This window comes from Pogona vitticeps, chromosome 6, assembly GCF_051106095.1.
Source record: "Pogona vitticeps strain Pit_001003342236 chromosome 6, PviZW2.1, whole genome shotgun sequence".
Taxonomy (NCBI): Eukaryota; Metazoa; Chordata; class Lepidosauria; order Squamata; family Agamidae; genus Pogona; species Pogona vitticeps.
Window position 1 is genome coordinate 97,193,055 of NC_135788.1, and position 17,440 is coordinate 97,210,494.

At 42.5% G+C, this 17,440-nt stretch overlaps 1 long non-coding RNA gene across 1 annotated transcript; it reads right to left on the reverse strand.

Moving 5' to 3' along the window:
• Positions 1-418: 418 nt before the first annotated feature.
• Positions 419-16,819, reverse strand: LOC144583659 (uncharacterized). The gene is made up of 2 exons (XR_013537573.1): positions 1,773-16,819; positions 419-1,401 (listed from the first exon to the last, which is right to left on the reverse strand). It is a non-coding gene; the product is annotated as an uncharacterized LOC144583659 (long non-coding RNA).
• Positions 16,820-17,440: the final 621 nt, after the last annotated feature.

Consider the following 17,440-nt stretch of genomic DNA (forward strand, 5'->3'; position numbering starts at 1 on the left):
CTGCTCAAAACCTCTGGCGCTCTGTCCGTGGGCTGAGCGCCCAGTAAATATCCTGACAAGTAACAAATGACCGTAGGCGTCAGATTAGAAGTTACCCTTGTCTTCCATGTGCTAACAAGTAAATAAATGTTGCTTGCCTAGCTTTCCATTATATGAAGCATGAAGTGCTTTACTCTTTCTGCCTTTGTCAATACACGCGAGTTAGAGGAGGCGATCTTTCCGAAAGGGAAGCCCCGACTCATCAATTTATGGACTCCGAAGAAGCGAAGTAAATCCTCTGAGGACGCCTTGAGAGGGGACCCCGCTGGAGGACGAGAGAAGGCATGAAAGGCGGCGGGGGTGCGGGAGAAGAGTCGAAGGAACTTTAATAAAGAATATCTTCCTCTGAAAGGGGCTGGGCTAGGGGGAAGGGTAGACCTTCTTGGTGTTTTTTTTTTCTGACCATGTCAAAGCTGGAAGAGCGATTTGCCTTCTTTGTGGAATATGTACTGAATAGGTTCCGATTGTCTGCTAGGCCGAGAAGGGAAGGAGGAAGGCTACGCAGTTGCAGACAGTTTATACCGGAGATGTCAACGATTTTGAGAAGGTCGAAAGGAGAACTCGTATAGAATAACGAAAACAGAGAGTTTAACAAAGGAGAAGGAGAAGGAAAAAAAGAAGAAGCAAGAAGAAAACGAATTGAGTGGGAGAGGGGAAGGAAAGGAAGGAGGAGTGATGTAGTTTACTATTTTTGAAGTGCATTAAATTACGTAATACTTAACATAAAATGAACACATACATGGGTTTCGGCTTCTTCATACATTCGCTAGGTGTAATCCTGGATTTGGCATCTTAGAACAAGCCAACAAAACGCACCCCAAACCAGAATGGGTGAAGCGGCCCTTTGCTCTCAACATCAAACTTCTCACCACCCTGGGAAACCTTGAGCTGCCAGTGTCTAGGCCTGGATTAAACTGAATGAGGGGGGAAAAAACCCTAACCTAAAACCTTCCCTTAAGACTTCTGCGCCTTCTGAATGCTGCCTTTCCGTGTTCACCAACTCCATCTACTTAGTGAATTAGGAGGAGAGCTTTGTGTTTGAGGTGGTGGATGGGGAGAAATAGTTTTAAAGATAATTTATAAAAACCGAGAGTTGTTCCCCATTGAAAAGTTAGACGAAACTGAGGACCCAATGTCAAATTTATTCCTGTTCAGACCTGGCTTGTTCAACGCGAGATTGGTTCGCCTTGTATAAGAAGAGACATCAAATCTTGATAACCGTAAGACTATATTGGAATCCAAACCATGTTTCTGAATATGTGGAGCTGGCGAGGAAAGGAAAGCTGGGTTAGGAATATACATCTCTCTTCAGAAGGATTTCCACAGGGTTTGCTTGCAAGGGGCAGGTACCAGAACACGGATCTGAAAATTTAGTCAAGGAAAAAAAAAGGAGGGAATGGGTGGAAAGAGAAATGGCTGAACTTGCACGAAAACAACCGCGACAGAAATATACACCCCTCGATTTAAATAAGCTTAATGGGCGTGGCTGTTATACTGAAGCTTCTAATAACTCTCCGTCTGATGCAAAAGCAACGTGCGTTGACGTTCCGGCAAAGGCTAAGTCTTCGCACTTCGCTCCCATCCCCCGCTGGCTGACGGCGTGTGTTCGTAATATTATCCTGCTGTCTTCTAAATCTCAATTTTTGGCCCCGTTTACTTCCTCTCTCTTTGGTGCCCATCAGCTTTCTCTAACTTGCTGCGCTCCAGGACGCGGTGGATTATACAACTCTTACCGTCCACAATTTGTAGCCCATCACAACCAGAGAGCGCCAGGTTGGGAGGGGAGGGTCTGGCTTACACAGCTGACCGCCACTCGTTGTTGTTCTCCTTCTGATGCAGCCGGCTGTTGCCTACGGAAAGCTCACAACCACAATAACTCGGTCCAAAATTTTAAGCTGGGATCACGTGGGTAGAGTTATACTACTGTATTGAGTTTTGATTGTCCTTACCGATGTTTTCTGTTTCGTTTATTCCCAAACACATGTAGGAGAACATAACCTGATAAAACTAGCTAAATACGTAATCAGCCTGGGAAAGGAGATATTTCCAAGGAAGATCTCTCTCTCTCTCTCTCTCTCTCTCTCTCTCTGTGTGTGTGTGTGTGTGTGTGTGTGTGTGTGTGTGTGTGAGAGAGAGAGAGAGAGAGAGAGAGAGAGAGAACTAGCTGCTGGATTTTCATCTTTGCATTCTCCCTTGGCACTCCAGGGCCGCTCACCATCTGCTCTCTAAGGGTGATGACTTACAGGAGGCTCTATTACATGGCTCCCCTCCCCTCTTCACTCCCTGTCCCATCGTTGCTCTCCGAAAGCTTCAGGGTCACCAGAAGCTTTGGCTATGTGTCAGGACATTTGCCAGAGTGATTGAGATTGAGAGAAAGGGAGCTGGCCACTCTTCTAGGGAAGATTTAAAAAGCAGGGCAGTTGGCCTCTCTCGAAGTTCTCTCGGAAGGACTTGTGGCATGAAGTCTCACAGACTACAGCCCACTTCATTAAATGCATAAAAGTGTCGACTGGGCAGGCAAACAGGGTTGGGTGGGATGTAAGGAACAGAAAATGATTACAAAAGCAGATGATTAAGTGACATGGGCCAAAATAATACTGACATGCCCATTCTGTTTATCTGGAACAGCTGGTAAAGAAAAGTGAGTACAATTGTCCATTGTATACAGGAGTTAGTATGAGGACTCGATAGAATTTCATTTTAATTCAGTTGAGGGTGAGGAAGCAAAATTCTTTCTTCCCAAGTGTTCAGAGTTCACTTTTGTGGGACATTTTTCTCCCAGTACATTAAAAAATAGAATTAATAAAACAGGGAGTTGGGCTAGAAGAAGGGCACGGAGCTTGCTTCTCTCCTTTCCAATTTCAGGGATTCCTTGAAGGAAACACACTTTTCACACATAAAAGTGCATACATAGAGTTCTTGAGCCAACAAGGGCTATGTGTTTTGCAGCCCCTGACACACTCTTCAGGCTGCAAATGGGCCAGTGACAATCCACCTAGAAAAAGGGAAGCATTTAACATGTAGGAGAGATTACTGTAAGTAACTGGAGAGGGATGGAGGTATAGGGGTGGGATAGAGTTCTTGCTGACATTGCACCACCCCCTCTTGGGGTCAGCCAGGCTGGGAGTGGTTTGCTATCTTCTTGTGTAAGCTTAGCCACCTTCTATGCCTTTGCATGGATTGCAGCCCCTATGATGGCTCTTGACTGCTTGAGTGGAGATTTGGCCTCAGGCTCAATGTCCTAGGATGGAAACATATATTCTTAAAGAAAAGATTCATTGTGCAAAGGCAAGCTTATTTCCTGGGGAAGGGGGAGAGGTAGGGAAGCTCACAGCAGCCATTTGTACTCTCTGTGCTGCAGAGGCAGGGAAGGAAAAAGGCCTATTGCAACATTGAACCAGTCTTGAATGAGTAACATCCACAAAATATGTTCTTTTCCCCCTTTATTTTTAGTTTGTACTCTGCATATATCTTGAAGCTACTTTCTCTCAATACTTCAGTAGTTTTCAACACAGACAAGCCAATCAGTTTTGTGACTGATGTGTAGGGAGAAGGAGCCTGCATTTGTACAGTATATATTAAGATTTGTTTATCTTTCTTAATGCCTTGCCAAAATTTAATTTGTTTGAAAAATTCTGCTGTCCTTCTGACAGCCATATTAATCAATACAGAAGCAGTCTAACTGGACAAATTCCTAACTGTACCAGTGAGAGCAAGATTTCTTAACCTATGCAAGGGGGGTCCATGGATGGTCATCAGTAAGTCCCTAAACTGTTCACAATTTCTGTGTGACAGGGACTGTTTCTAGTGAAAAGGTTCATAGCTTTCATCAGATTCTCAAAAGGGTCTCTGACATACCCAGAAAAGGTTAAGAACCACTGAGTTAGAGAGATCTGCTGGATTTAAAAAGGGTAAATTAGAGAGAATGAAGAAAGAAATTCAAAGAAGTTTGAATGTGACAGGGACTTTACATCAAGAAGAAAAACAAATAATGGGGGTGTCTTCTCTCTCTCTCTCTCTCTCTGTTTGTTTACAGATTTTCTGTGTTTATTTAGGATATTCTGTATGGCACTTAGATTCATTTTTGATTTGAGAATTCTTTTGAATACTCACATACATTTTCTTCAACCTTTGAGCTGAACCTTATGGCTGGTGTTTTTTCACACCTCAGGCTTAGTGCACTATACTACATGTTCTGAATTGTCCTTTAAGCTTATCGGGTCAGATTCTGTAGTACTACTGCTTGCCTCTTGGTGAATTTGTTCAAGATTAACCAGAAAGTAACTGGAGAAGTACATAATACAGTATTTTAAAACTGGACAAGGATGCTTCCCAACCTTATGCTGACATAGATAAGTTGACATGACCTTTGGAGATGAATTGCCCCAAGTTACAGAATCACCATAGACATTATTAGTTGTGTCCATGGTGACTTTTTAACTTGGGGCAATTTTCCTCTGAAAGTTTCACCACTGGCAAAAGTGGCAATGCTTTAAGCTAATCACTGACTACAACCATCACTATTGCAGACATAAGATCAGTCACACCATCAAAATACAGAGGGAAATTGGTTTATCAGATATCAGAGATAGTTCGTTTTAGCATATACGAGCATATATATCTCATATAAAGAAACAAAAGTATTACAGCACCTTCAAGACTAATAGGCATATCCCAGAGTGAGGTTTTATGGATCGCAATCCATACAAGTGACACAATATTTAGGCCAAAGGTTTATACACAGAGTGCACATGGTGAAGGGATACAGACCAAGTTGGCTATGTATTCACATAAATACCAGGAAGTTCCTAGAACAATAGAGAACAGCCTGTAAGGACTTGAAAAGGAACACTGCAATTTCTAAAACCCAGCACAAGTCTCTCAAAGCCAAGTAATGCCAGGCTAATCTTACCTCCCTTTTTGCCAGAGCCACAAGCTTAGTTGATGTAGTATGTCTTGATTTCAGCTAGGTATCTGGCAAGGTCCTTCATGAGATTCTTGTGCCCAAAGTATAATGTGAGATAGATGATGCTACCATTATGTGGATTTGTAGCTGGTTGACAAACTAAGCACAAAGAATGCTTGCCAATGTTTCTTCATTATCCTGGAGAAAAGTGACTAATGCCACAAGGTTTTGTCCTAGGCCTAGTTGTTCAGCATTTTCATTAATGACTTGGAAGAGAGTCTGGAAGAGAGGCTCATTAAATTTGTGAGGGACACTAAACTAGGAAAGGTGACGAAATATTTCAGAAGATAGAATCAGGATTCAGGGAGACCTTAGCAGACTGGAGAACTGGCCAAAACAAATAAACAAAACATGTAAAGTTCTGCAATTAGGCAGAAAAGATCAAATATGCAAATGTGGGATAGGAGATAGCTCTGATTTTGTGATTCTCTGAGTCTATAAAATGAGATACAGAGAGTGACAATTACATTACTCGTGCTAATAATGTTCTGCAAGCCACTGAAGAAAGTTCCTATTGAGTTTCTATCTGAAAGGGTCACCATGAATTCCTGCACTGCATCGTAGAGAGTAACCTGGAACATCTGTGGTAGAAGTTCTGTGAGAGCACTGAGGTATGATCAATTAGTGGACAGGACACTCATACACATTTCTGTGTTGGCCTCCATGAGATACAGAAGAAAAGAGCAACACTTCTTGGGAGGGTGGCTGTAACTGAAGTGTGTTCCAAGAGCATGCTTTGAAACAGTGATGCCTGGCACTTTTTCAAATACCCCTCTTGCATTGTGACTGGAGCAAGTCTGCAGTCTTGTTGGAGATGTATATGTAAGATGCCAATAAGCGCATCCCACTTACTGGTATCTGATACTCCATCCACAGGTGCAGCTGGTGCAACAGTGAAGTGAGCAATGCTTTCCAGAAGCCAGGCTCAAGGTATTTCTTTCCTTCTATGGCTCTGGTGCATATGTACTAAAACAGTAGGAGTCAAACAAAATTTCTTTCTGTTGTTCCCAACCATTTCTGAGGTATAATGACTGGAATGTTCTTTTTCCTTCATGAATACAAATTTTTATTCTTGGCATATTCTCATTATGTCCTTTGATTATAGGACAGTAGCAGGAGATACTTTGCCTATTCTGTTACAGAGGAAAACCTGAAACGCATGGCTTTTTTTGTGTTTAGCTTATATTAGAAATAGTTTCAAGTAGATTTTGTCACCATTCTGGACATGTTGAGGATAACAGTGACGGTCAGGGCTAAAATCAGTCTTTTCATAGAGAAATATGTTTAATAGGTGAATGGAGGCTTTATATGAGATAATTGAAATGGGCAAGAATTAAACTAAGTAATGGAAAAGAATTATCTTAATTCTGCAGAGGCCAATGGAGGCATAAAGAGTGCATACGTTTGTGTCTGATGCTCCAAGATATGGAAGCTGTTTGCATCAAACTGAGTGTCTTCAACTTTCCTGAAGACTGACTTGGCATCAAGTACATGACCATTACTTTAAAAAGAAATGCTACTTTCTTCTTAGATACAGATCTTAAGAAGTTGTTCAATGCATTGGGCACTGACTTGAATCTCATACATTTGAGGAAAAACTGCATGTTTTTCTGTGTGCACATCCTGGGTTCAACTGCATACTAGAAGCCTGCACACTAGAAAAAACCCTGTCCTGGCATAACCAACACATCTGGAAGGCAAACTGGTCAGAGAAGACTGTTTTGTTCTGTTGGTTAATAGATTCACCATGGCAACCCTCAGCAATCCTTTTAAGTATAATTCAAAAGAGCAAAGAGTCCTGTGACACCTTAAAGTCTACACATTTATTATAACCTGAGGATTCTTGTCCTTCACCTTCAGCAGAAAGCCTTGGGCTTTTTCTAACAGAGTCAATTGTCTTGTCTTCCTCCAGGGTTGCCAGTAATGATATTGCTCCCATTTCCAAGGGGTAAGTAAAGGCTGAGCATTGGCCTTTTTAATTCCTTAATTGCTCACTCTCTGCCAACATCAGGCCCAAAGAAGGGGGAAGGAATGTGTCCCTGTGGAACAGACAGAGACACATCACCTCCTCCGTTCCTCCATCATGCCTGAGTTCTCTGCAACATCTTTATAGCTCTGGAAGGGCAACTAGACCATGGAAGAGGAGTCAAAAACTAGGATTTATATGTTTACATATACCTTATTATTCTCATGTCCCCTGTTTGTGCCTACCCTGCATCCCCAGAGCACCACCGTGCGTTTCAATATAGCTCTTTAGCAAGAAGACACAGGATAGTTGCAACACAGCTGGTGTCTCCTTTGTTTTATATTTCCTTCAGTCTCCAAATTAGCAATTTTCTTTTTGGTTAGTGTATGTAAGAAAATGTTGAAGGTTTCAAACAACAAAATAATAATGGGATCCCATCAGACTATTGCAATTAAAAGAGATAGTGTATTCCATCAAGTATCAGGGGCTATTTTTTTCCTTACTTCCTAAAAATATTTAATTAGACATTAGCCTTTAATTATATTTACTGCTTCATTTTCACTGGTGTATTTAGAGAGGCGATAGTGTCACTAATTATTCTTATCCCCTAAAGCACAAGAGATAAAAACCTCTCTCTTAATGCTCACTTCACGTTGATGAGACTTCTTTCCTCTTCCTCCGTCCCAATTTTACTGTGAAGAAAAGCAATCAGAAGGATGTTTTTATTATTAGATGCATAAAATTCTGGAACAGCCTCCCCAGAAAAGTTGTGGGAGTGAAGAAGTCTCACCAGCTTAGAGATGTTTAGAAAGATTATTTTCCAGCATCTCTTGCTAGGTCTTCAGTAGGCTGTTGGCCACTGAGATGAGGAAGATGTTTTCCAATAGACAATCTTGGAAAAGTTTGAAGAAGTTGCTTATTTGGATTAAACTGGCTGAAATCAGAGGGATTCTGGGGGATGGGGTGGGAAAGTAACATCTCTAAACTCTAGCCTGGGTTACTCTTCCTTATTACGTCTCTCTTCTGAGCATCAGAGACCACCACTAATAGAGGGAAGAGGGTGCATAGCACAAATGTTCAGTTAAAAAGGTTTTTCCACTAGTCTTTTCCATATGATGTACTCAGTCTTTCTCATGGGAAATGGGAACTAGTAACCAGCTTCAGTACTGTCCTTATTATAGAAAAGTAGAGGCAGGTCTGGGTCAGCATTTTCTCAGTGTAAAACAGGGCCATCTGATGTCCTTCACATGTTTTTGGACTACCGTCCCCCATAATCTCCAGCCATTGCTCACTGGGACTGGTGACAAGAGAGAAGCCAATTCTAACTGCCTTCTAGGTTTTCATCTCAAACACATACTGTGTACAGGGATTCAACCCATTTGGAGGCAGAGACTTTGGAAACCCTATTTTCTAGGGTTATTGTAAGAGTATATGAAAAAAATGTATGTATGAAGTGTTCTGCATGCACACTGAGAAAACAATAAATACCTTCTAAATATTATCATCAGGCAAGTATTATTATCCTAATGTTACATATGGAGTATGATGAACATGAGAAATAATTGCTTAAATGAACAGATGACTTACATGATGTCGAAAGAGAAATAAGTGAGCTCATCATAAAAGGTAAAGGTTGCCCTTGACATTCTTAGTCCAGTCATGTCCGACTCTAGGGGGCGGTGTTCATCCCATTTTTCAAGCCGTAGAGCCAGCGCTTGTCCGAAGACAGTTTCCGTTGTCACATAGCCAGTGTGACTAGGGAGCGCCGTTTTACCTTCCCACCGAGGTGGTACCTATTTATCTACTCGCATTTACATGCTTTCGAACTGCTAGGCTGGCGAGGAGCTGGGACAAAGTGACGGGAGCTCACTCTGTCACGTGGATTCCATCTTATTACTGCTGGTCTTCTGACCCTGCAGCACAGGCTTCTGCAGTTTAGCCCACAGCGCCCCCACATCCCGTTGATGCTTTTAGCCACAATAGCAACCAAAAGGCGGAAAACTTTTCCATGGCCTCCATCCACATAACCCATTTGGAAGAGGAAGAAGGCAGAAAGTTAGCTGGAAGATAACCAGCACCGGCCAAGATATTTTGCTGCTTGAAGGAAAGCACACATGTTCTTCTCCATTCCACATGCAATCTCTCAGGTACTCCTCCCCAGCCCCTTTAAACAGCTGGATGGATACTGGCAATGGAGAAAATGGCCTGTGCCCTATCTAAGAGGAGCAAAGGGACCATACAAAGCTCACCTTCAGTGGGATCAAGATCTAGAAGAGCTTCCAGTGCTGAATTTCTCTGTGTTAGGCTACTGTTAACAGAAACCAGGCCAAGGAAAAAGAGAAAACCTCATGAAGATCATGTGAAGATGCAGGGTCTATGTTAACCTCACTTCCATGCAGGCATTCCCAAACCAGAGTTCAGCATAATTTTTGAAGTGATCCTCCCCACAAAGTTCAGTTTGAGAGAGATACTCTGCTTTGTCCACGTGACTATAGGCAGAATGTGTTTTGCTCATTCAAGTGGCACTATGATCGATATCACCAAAGCCTCGGTAACTGAACGAGGGAGGGAATGGTTGCTCTGAGCTTGCCTTCTTTGCATATTTGGCAGTTAATAACCTCCACTTCTAAGCACAGGCGAGGATCAGATGCTTAATGTATGCCCTCCAGTTGCTGAGAGCATCAAGCCAAGGCTGTTAAAATCGACGTGTTTCCTTTGGCATTTGACGTTTCCGAGAAGGTAAAAAATGGGCCAAACAAATGGTGAAATCTCTCAGTCATTCAATAATTTAGATTTTATTGAATATGCTCCTTTCTTTCCTCTGACACTCAGGTCTTGCTAATTAGGACAAATAAGAAGGGTTTGCTGTGAGCAAGGAGAATAACTGGCAACCCCCACCCCCATTTATTAAGTCGCCTTCTGTAGGTGGAGAATTGATTGGTGGCCGTGAGAGGCATGCTGCCTGGACCTGCAGCGATTTGGAGGAGTCATTATGATCCGCAGAAGGGCCCTAGCTAGAGATTTGTATTGATAAGGTGTCAGTTGTTTTGCATCGGTCTTCTCAGAGCATTAACCCCTCTCCCCTTCTCTCTTTACCCAGCACTGAGTTATCACCTCCCTGATAGGTCATGAATTCAGGTGTGAATCAGCACCAAAAGACCCGTGTATTCCGAAGCAGAGGGGCCACAGGCCAAGTGCGGTCCTTGTGGCACTGATAGGGTCAGGCAGAACATAGTCAGACTTGGAGATTGGTGGAGGCTGGACCTATGAAGGAAAATAGATAATGACTCCATTTCGGAATCAGGTTAACCTTAGCTTCAGCATGAGCTGAGCTGAGATGTAGCCTGGTAGGCAAGAATGGAGAGGGGCAAAGATGAGTGAAAGGCTCTGTCCTATGTGTTGCATATGTGTATAAACACTAGCTCACCTGCCTGCTGTGTGTGTGTGTGTGAGTGTGCACACCAATTTTGTCCCTCGCTCTGTGCATCCTGCCCCTATCAACTTCAACTGGCACAAGCAATCACCACTGCAATATCAGGAACAGAATGCTTTATCACAAAAACTAGTGAATAACAGTGTTGTGGTGGAGCCAGGGCATCAAAGGCCCAAGATTATAGAAATGAAGCAAACTAATTGTAACAAGAAAGATGGATTTTTAAAAATTAGAAATCAGTAGTCAGTCATTAATATAAAATAACAAACTGCCTATCAAATGTAATGTTCATGAACGAAGATATCACATAGTATTGCCAATGCATTTTATATACAGTATGTCAGATTAACTGTCAAAGCAGTCCCCACCATACGTTACTCTACGAACATGGAGGAAACGTATCAATCAGCATAGTTAACCCATGGGCGGCCATAATAACCAGGCCTTTTGATTAGCAGGACATTATCTGCCAGCCCTCTCATACTTTGCCATTTCTTTTGAACTTAACTTCAATCCACAGAGTGACTGGAATGGGAGAGGCAAGGAGACAGATTTTTCAAGCAATAATACATGGTTGTGAGTTATCCTTATTGTCACATAAAAGTATTCTCTGGAAGTGGCTTGCTCCTGAATAGATAATTAAGTCTCATTAAGTTTACAAAAGACCCACTCTTGGTAGAGATGAAAACAGGTAGAACCAGTCTGTTGCAATTGATTGGCCCAACTGCCTGGTAGGCAAATTTATTTATTTATTTATTTATTTATTTATTTATTTATTTATTTATTTATTTATTTATTTATTTATTTATTTGTTTGTTTGTTTGTTTGTTTGTTTGTTTGTTTATTTATTTATTTATTTATTTATTTATTTATTTATTTATTTATTTATTTATTTATTTATTTATTTATTTATTTATTTATTTAACCTCTATACTGCCATTGATAGCAGTATATCAACTCCATTGATAGCACTCTATACTGCCCAACTGGCTGCCAAAGCCACTCTGGGCAATTCACAACACAATACGACAGACAACACTTTAAAAGGCACTAAACATAATAGCTATCCCCCCCAAAAAAACCCAAACCAAAATTAAACAAATCAGTACACCCACACCTTCATCCCCCCCCCACAAAAACTAATTTTAAAAAACAAGGTTGCAGAATAGATAATATAAGTACTTATATTACTTATATTACTTATAAGTAATATAAGTACTGTGCTATCATGATGTCATTTCTGGGAAAGCCTGCCTAAACAGCCATGTTTTAAAAAATAGTTTGCAAATTCCCAGTGAAGGGTCCAGGCAGATTTTAGGTGGGAGATTATTCCAGGGCTGGGGAGGGGGCACAACTACCAAGAAGACCAAGTTTCTGGTCTTCTCTTTCTGGGACTCTCTTGGGGTCAATGATCTTAATTGTCCAGCCTGGGAAGATTGGGTCAGTTGGCCAGATCTCACTGGAAGGAGGCATTCTGCCCAGAATCAAGATCCCAAACCATTTTGGGCCTTATATATCAGTATCATCACCTTGAAGCTGGCATGGAAATGAACAGATAGCCAGTACAAGGTGATCAGGGTAGAGGTGATATGATGGCATTTCACTCTGCAGCAGCTTCATGGGAACCCCATATAAAGAGTGTTATAGTAGCATAATCTCAAGACTACCAGTACATGGACCAACGTGGTGTCAAGTTGGGGATGCAGCTCGGTGATCCACCTCAGATGTAAAAAGGCGGAATTTATCACAGACACTACCTGGGACTCCATTGATAGCACTGGGTCCAAAAGTACCCAAACGAAGAGACCCCCAAACCGCAGACACTAGGGGCACCCACCCAGACCTCTGTCTTGTCCAGGTTCAGCCTCAGTCTATTATCCCTTATTCACCCCAGCATAGCATGCAGGCAGCGCTCAAGCGATCCACTGCAGAAGGTCAGAAGAAGAGACAGAGCTGAGTGTCATCCACATCTTGGTGACACAAAGCTCCAAAACTCCTGATGACCTCCCCCACGGGCCTCATATAAATATTAAACAGCAATGGGGAGATGATCAAGCAATGGGGAAGATGATCAAGCCACAATGGGGAGAACATCATCTCCCCAAGCTGCACTCTCTGAGCACCTTCGAAATGTAAGTTTAAGTTGCCAATAGACAGAGCACGTGAACGCTATAGGTATGCTATGCCACTGGTGGCAGTGAACGGTAAACTCTGAAACCCCAGGCTATGTGTATGTGTCGTTTTAAAGTCTTGTCTTGATTAGTCTTTGTTATGTCTACTGAATGAGGATGCTTCCATTTCCTGTCAGTTGACCCACAGAAGAATGAAAATAGTATGTCCATGCTTAAGTAATGGAATTTCCTATGACAGACAGGAAAAAAAAGATAAGGTGTAGTGAGATAGGATTAGCCAACTGTACACTGACTATTCCTTTAACGGCAACTTGAGAAGGGACTGCTGTAAACCCAAAGTTGCAATGCCACACTTCCTAATTGTCAAAATGTCACCTATCTATTGAAGTACTATCATTATGTTAGCAATTTAACAACAGGACACAGTTTCACAAGGCTGATAAACCCTGCCTGTGAGTGTGCTCACTTACCTGAGCCGTGCACGCTGTGGCTCTGTACCAAGTGAGGCGTGTTAAATGCAAAGCATCGGACTAGGGCTTTGAAGACCTTGGTTCACTCATCTGTGATGCTCACTGGATGACCTTGGGTTGGTTACTGACTGCCGGGCTGATGCTCTGACCCAGTGGTCCTCAAACTTGGGCCTCCAGATGTTCTTGGACTACAACTCCCAGAAGCCTTCACCACTGCCTCTGCTGGCCAGGATTTCTGGGAGTTGAAGTCCAAGAACATCTGGAGGCCCAAGGCTGGGGACCCCTGCTCTGACCGACCCACCTCACAGGGCTGTTGAGAGGATAAAGTGAGGGAAACTTTGTACACTGGCTTGAGTTTATCGGTTGAAAGGTAGCACATATATTGTTGTTGCTGTTGCCGTTGTCATCATCAGTACTTGAAGTAGCAGTGGCAACAGCAGCAGTAACTTTGGGCTGCTTGTCTCTTATGACAGGTGACAGCCTCCCAATTCTGAGCTATAGAGAAATTGTGATTTCTACGAACGTTTTGGTTATTATGTGCTCTCATATAATTGAATGACACTAGGGCTTCCCATGTGGTTGTCACCAGTGCTTGGAAAATTTACTGGTGGAATATAGATTCCCTGCTGGCGAGAGGGCTCTAGAAGATACTATCCAAAAAAACTTCAACTTGTTCAGCTTTTGACAGTTACCATACTGAGGATATTGCTTTCTAGTTCCGTTTTACTATGGATGAACCTAGAACTCATTGTTAAATAGAAGCTTATATCTAAGAAGGGAAGGAGAATTCCCAGGTCACAGCACATAGGACTTGGGCTTTGCTCTTGCCCTCAAAAGATCACCACTAACTCAGTGGTACAATTTAAGCGAATTATATATACACATGAGTAACAAAACCCTGTTGTTATCATTTTTTCTAAATCAAAAGCTGCCTTGAGAGCCTGCGAGGGAGCTCTTAATGCTTTCCCCACTGGCCATTTTCCAACTCCAAATCATTCCCCTGCAGCTGCTTCAGCCCTCGTGGGGGTAGCTGATGGGTGTTTATACTAGCCTCTTAACAACGTTACTTAGGTTAACAAAGAATCTGGCATGGGCTTAACTGAAATGCTCTTCCTTAGCATCCTTCCTACTATTTTATTTTATTTTATGTTTTGCATCTCTTCCACTACAATAAATGTATTTCACTTTTGAGTACCACTCATCTCTACCCAGGGTATTCCCTCCTGGGGTCAGCCATGTCCAAAGCACAAAGAAAAGCTATTCATTACCCACAATTTTATTTAATATCACTGGCTTCTGGAATATGCTCAAGTAGGGCGTGAGAAATGCCAGACACTTTTGAGAAATAAGCTATTTATTCTCATGTGCCTCTGGACCTGAAAGAGGAAACAGAGGTCTATAGACTTAGTGTAGCTCTTGGTACTCTATTCACACATGTTTAAAGAACATTCTGATATTATTAGCCTTCCTAACCCTACTCCCAAGTAGGGTTACTTGTTGGAGTACTCTCTGCCTTTTGGATTAAAGAATATTATGTATGCCTTAGTAATGAACAGAGCCTAAGTAAACCAATCAACCCTAGATCAAATATTGGTGGATTTAGAACCTAGTATTGCAAAACTGAGATGCTAACCCACAACTGGAGTTTGGGAAAGGTTCATTTTCAACATTACCAGAAGGCCACTACCTCTGATTGAGATATCCTTCATTTTAACTTCATGCGTATGCACACCAGTTGTAAACGCGATAAGCTGAAGACACTGTACATACCAGATGAATGTCCCACATGATCAAGGGGCTCAACCTACACACTGAAAGGGTCTCCAATATGTAAATACACTGAGCCATATGCTCATAGATTTAAATTAACTTTGCTGCCTTTTACTTGATCATCAAGAACTATAGGATTGGAAATAGTAAGAAGAAGCAGCAGCTTTATCATTCAATATTATTTCCAATGGATTGATTTTCCTTTGCACTCAAGATCTATCTCAGCTGTCACTGATTTTAGCACTCCAGATGTGCTAGACTATGACTCCCACCCTCCCTAGCCACACTGCGGATAGCCAGCTAGCTGGGTCTGATGGAAGTTTTAGTCCAGTTCATCTGGAGTGCTACAGGTTGAAGAAATCCAGTCTGATATAGCCATGTTTGAGACCAAAACAGAAACCAACCCCCTACCCTTTCTTACAGTAGTTGATGATATTTGGAATGGCCTGTTGCATCTGGCTTCCCGTGCGGTGATGTTGTTTGCAGCAGAGTAAATGTGTGATCCTACCTTAGCTTGAATTGCTTGCTCCAGAGCTCAGATGGGGATTAGGGAAGACATAATGGGTCAGGGGGGAGGAGTGTCTCAGTGGATGGTGGGGTGCCTCTACCCAAAAACAGGGGTGGGAGGAGACCCCTGCTCATACTATGAACCATCTGTGCCAGGATCATACAAAACAGGGTGGACTGTCTGTCCAGCTTGCCCAGCAGCACTGTCTGTTCTACCTGGCATCCTTTCTTCAGATTGTCAGACATAGAAGCTTTTCCATCAACTATTGCCTGATCCTTATATCTGGATGTGGAAGGGAATAAACCTGGGAAACCTGTTCCTTAGGTTCAGGAGCCTTTAGGCAGACAAGAGACGGGGAAAATGTGGCTCTTCAGATGTTGTTAGACTGCAATCCTTATCAGCCCTGGCTGAGAGGGCCAACGGTGAGGAAAGCTGGGAAGTGTTGTCAGTCAACATGTGCAAGGCTACACTTTCCCCACTCCTGACTTAAGAGTCTTGAGGAGATGGACCATATCTACTACTCCCAACCTCAAAGAGCATGGGAGCTTCCAACTTGAGTTCATCTGGGGCCATCATATATTTTAGGTAGGACTGCTGATTGACAAGGAAAAAATGGTGGCTGTTCTGTTTTCCCCCCTCAACAATGATGAGGAGGGTGGTGGGAATCAGCTGGCGATGTTTCTCTAAGGTGGGAATAAACATAAGAATACATTATTGCTAACAGGTGAAGATAATAATATAGCTGCACTGGCCCATTCAGATGTTCATAACCTTATCCCCTACTGATACAACTCACATAACTGATAGGATCCTAGTGCTTGCCCAGTTGTACTGGTCACAGATAAACGATAAGCAGAGGAGTTGTTATGTGTGTAGAGAGACAGACAGAGAGACACCTAAGCAATACTGAGGTTCAGGATGCCAGGACGCCACTGACTCTGACCTGGAAGCCTTAATTTCTTTCTTTGCATAACCTGAACAGAGTTCCAGTTAAGAACTCCCTGCCTCTAAGTACAGGTTGCTGTTACTGAGAACTGTAGAGAGTAGGATCTCTTCCATTCCCTTGCAGAAGTAGCTTCCCTTCCACTGTTCTTACATTGAGTTCAACAGCCTGCTAAATCACCACTTGTTGAATCTTTCATCTAGGAAGTCTTTTCTAGTTCTTCTGATACTTTCCATGCATCTGTTGAACTGAACTGTGGTCACGTGGTTTATATCCCAGGCTGAATGTCCCAAAAACGTTTAGCTGTACCGATTTATTTCCTCCAGTTTGTGCTGTTATGGCTGGCTACACCATGATACTGGTGTATTTTCTCCCTTGCTTCAAGGGGCAATTTAGCCCCTTAACTAATTTAAAAAAACATATTTATTGATACATTGCTATACAGTATTAGAAACAAGATTCCCTCTAAGATGTGCAACTGCGCAGGTGTGCATGACTCCACCTCCTCCCCAGTTTTCCTCCTTCCCTGTCCACCCACAGTGATTGTTTCCAGCCCCTTTTGTTCTGGTCGCAACAGAACCCCATGGGGGGTGATTTGCACACAGGTGGGTGGAAATTAGAGGGAATGTTGATCGGGAAGGGGGTTCTGTTTCGGAAATTCTCCTCTGTTGCACTGGCTGCTCCTGCAGAAATGCATTGCACACAATGGACATGAGATATCCACACAGCAATACAGTGGTGCCTCTCTAGACAGTTACCCCACATGACAGTTTTTTCGCTAGACATTGTCTTTTTGTGATTGTTATAGCGATTTGCAAAACAGTGATTCCTATGGGGGAATTTCGCTGGACAATGGTTGGTCCCTGCTTTGCAAACCAATTTTCGCTAGACGATTTTGACAGCTCCCTCTGTGCTCGCAAAATAGGTGTTTTTTGGACCTAAGCTTCGCAAGACAGCTATTTAAACAGCTGATCGGCGGTTTGCAAAGCGGCTTTGCTATGGCCGATCTTCGCTAAACAACGATGATTCTTCCCCATTGGAATGCATTAAACAGGTTTTAATGCATTCCAATGGGGAAATGCTTTTCGCTAGATGATGATTTTGCTAAACAGAGATTTCAGTGGAACAGATTATCATCATCTAGCGAGGCACCACTGTACTAGCAATCATCCCCTCCCCTGGTAACATTGGCATATATTTCAATATATCTTCC